We start from the raw sequence: 3447 nt of genomic DNA, 5'->3' as shown, positions 1-3447 counted from the left end.
TTGTTGTAGCTTGTATTCTTGATAATTGCTTTTCAGACTAGAGTAGTTTTGATTTGCATTTCTCTATAGGCACTAGAATAGAGACCCTGAGCTTAATAGAAGAGAAAGTAGGCCCAAATCTTCATGTCAACTTGGGATCCGACTTCCTTAACAAGACTCCTAAAGCCTAAGAAATAAAATCAAGAATCAATAAATGGGATGGATTCAAACTAAAAAGCTACTTCTCAGCAAAGGAAACAATAACGTGAAGAGAGAGTCCATAGAATGGGAGAGAAGTTTTACCACATGCATCTCAGATAGAGAGCATTAATCTCTAGGATATATAAAGAACTCAAAAAAAACCTTTAACACCAAAAAACCCAAATAACCCAGTCAATAAATGGTCAAAAGAACTGAACAGACACTTCACAGAAGAAGAAATACAATTGATCAACAAAGATTGTGCAGCTTTAGAAACAGAATTTAATTGCTCTGTTTACAGTGAATTCTTTTCATTTTCTTCATGGACTTGCAAAATCCCACAACCTATGAATAGCAAATTTCAGAGGAATAATTAGGTATGTCTTTTTTAATGGAAAACTTTTCAAAACATTAATTTGCATGTGTGTATTTGTGTGTAGGGGAGTTGACATTTTACATTATTTCCAAATTGCTACAAATATTCCCAGATACAGCTTTTAAAATATAATTATATATATATATTTGCTGGGGGTATTGGTGATTGAACTCAGGGGTTAGCCACTGAGCCACATACTCAGCCTCATTTTGTATTTTATTTAGAGACAAGGTCTCATTGAGTTGTTTAATACCTTGTTTTTTCTGGGGCTGGGTTTGAACTTGCGATCCTCCTTTCTTAGCCTCCTGAGCCGCTGGGATTACAGGCATGCACCAACATGCCTGGCTTAATTTAACATTTCTTTAAGAAATTATTCTGTAAAATTTGGACCAAATAAATTAGAAAAAGGTAAACTTAAGTATACATAAGTATCTTAGATAAAACATAATAAATAGTAAATATATTAAAATACATATTATTATATATTGTCATTGGTTAATGATATTCTTTTTATTGGCATAAAAGTCTATAAACAAGTTTTGAAATTATCTTGGTGCTTTTAAGCATGGCAAATAGGAATACAACAAAATAGACAATTTAATATGATATATTCTAAGATCTTTCTCATTTATATTTAAGTTAGATCTTCTCAAATCTATGGTTCTGAGCCTCAGACATAGTTGCTTAGAAAGAAAAGTGATTTCTTTCCCCCAGACCCTTTGATTTTATTTCACCTTATTATTTAATGTTACAAAGAAATTTTTGGAAAAAAGATATTCACCCATAATTCTACATAACTATTGAGAGTGTTTTCATTTGTTATTCTTATCATCATGCTTCTAATATATACTCATCAAACTTCCAAATATATACTCATTATTAAGGTGTAGGTTATATTTTTTGTTTATGAAGCATGTTTTTTGTGTTGCTATAAATCTTTGTAATTTTAGTAATGTGCTACATAACAACTGTCACGTTTTGGATCTGGACTGTCTCCCAAAGCTGTATGTGTTAAAGGCTATTCCCTAGCATGGTGCAATAGTGGTGGTAGAAACTTTAAGAGGTGAGGCTTAGAAGTTCTTAGGTCATTGAGGGTGTGTTTTTTAAGGGAATAGTGGGACTCATCCCCTTCCTATCTCTCTCTTTGTTCCATCTCTTGCTCCCTGCCATGATGTGTACCTTGTCATAGACCCAAAAGCAGTGGATCCATCTGACCACAAACTGAAACCTCCAAAATGGTGAGCCAGAATTAACCTTGTGTCTTTATAAGTTAATTAATTTCATGTATTTCATAGTCGTAATGGAAAAGTTGACTGACACAATGACATTTTGGTTAATGATGCACAAATTATGTGATAGTAGTCTCATAAGATTTATATTGCCTAGTAACATTGTAGCCATCTTAGCTTGTGTAACTATATGATATTTTCACAATGACAATTCTCCTTATGACACATTTCTCAGAATGTTTCCCTGCCATGTTAGCTTTTTTAGGAAATAAAATTCCTAAAAAAACAAATTTAAAAGGAGGAAATACTTATTTTGGCTCATGGTTCCAGAAGTTTCAGTTCATGGTCACTTTTTCTGTTGCTCTGGGCCTATAGTGGCATAGTACATCATAGAAAGGAGTATGTGGAGGTAAAGACTGCTAACGTCATGGAAGCTGGAAAGCAAAAAGAGAAAGGGATCAGGGGGTCCCACTATTCCACTCAAGGGCATGCCCCCAAAGATCCAACTTCCTTCTACTAGGGCCCATCTCTTATAGGATCTACCACCTCCCAGTAGCCCCTCAGGCTCAGGACATTTCATGTCCAAACCATAACATGACACATGACTAATTGTTAATTGCCAATGATCGAATGCATTGCATTTTACATAACCCTTTCCCATTGTGTCATGTTTGAGTTGTATCAAATTTGGCTCTTATGGAAAGTATTCACATTCGTTCTGAAAAGTGAGAGAGTTTACTTAGCTGGACCACACTGTGCCAGGCTTATTTAATGGGTAGTACTAGCAATCCTTCATAGTCAGTTGGAAACTAAGTCTATGTAAACCTGCTCTGCATTGCAGTTACTAGCTTTAAAATTACAGCCTATCATTATTATTCATGGATTACATATTTGAAAATCTACTTAACTTTACAAAATTTATTTGTAATCTTAAAACCACAACTTGTGATGCTTTTGCAGTCATGCCCGGACATATTCAGAGTGGTGGAAAACATGAATGTTCTGAAACATACATTCCCAGCTAAGGTCACAGTGTTCTCTGCCTTCTTGTTCCAGTTCTCATACTTTTAACAAGTGTCCCTTTCACATTCTGTTTAGTACCATTTTTTTCCTTTTTGGGATTTTATGTATGGGCTTTCTGTATCTCCACCTTGCAAATGGCAGAATGTGGACTTCTTATCCTTCATAATTGTGTGAGCCAAGTCCTTAGAATAAATCGATTCATATATACTTATGTACAAACACATGTGCACGCACACACATATATGCACACATGTACATGTGCAGATGTATATATACACATATGGATGCACATGCACACACATACATATATGTACACACACTTATTAGCATGTACATACACACAGGGATGCACATTCATATGTATATGCACAGGCATATGCATATACTCATGCATACACCCACAAAATACACACATGCTCATATATATGTGCACACATGTATAGCCCATGTGTGTATATGCACCTGCATATTACACACATGATGTATACAACCACATATGCATATATGTACACACTTTCATGTATGCACACATACATGCATACATCCATGCACACAAGTATATTCCTACTGGCTCTGTCTCTGGGGAACCCTGACAAATACACCTACTGTATGCTGCTCTCTACCTCAGGACTATTGAGT

Source organism: Marmota flaviventris, chromosome 2 (genome assembly GCF_047511675.1).
Source record: "Marmota flaviventris isolate mMarFla1 chromosome 2, mMarFla1.hap1, whole genome shotgun sequence".
Lineage (NCBI taxonomy): Eukaryota > Metazoa > Chordata > Mammalia > Rodentia > Sciuridae > Marmota > Marmota flaviventris.
This window is presented reverse-complemented; position numbering follows the sequence as displayed.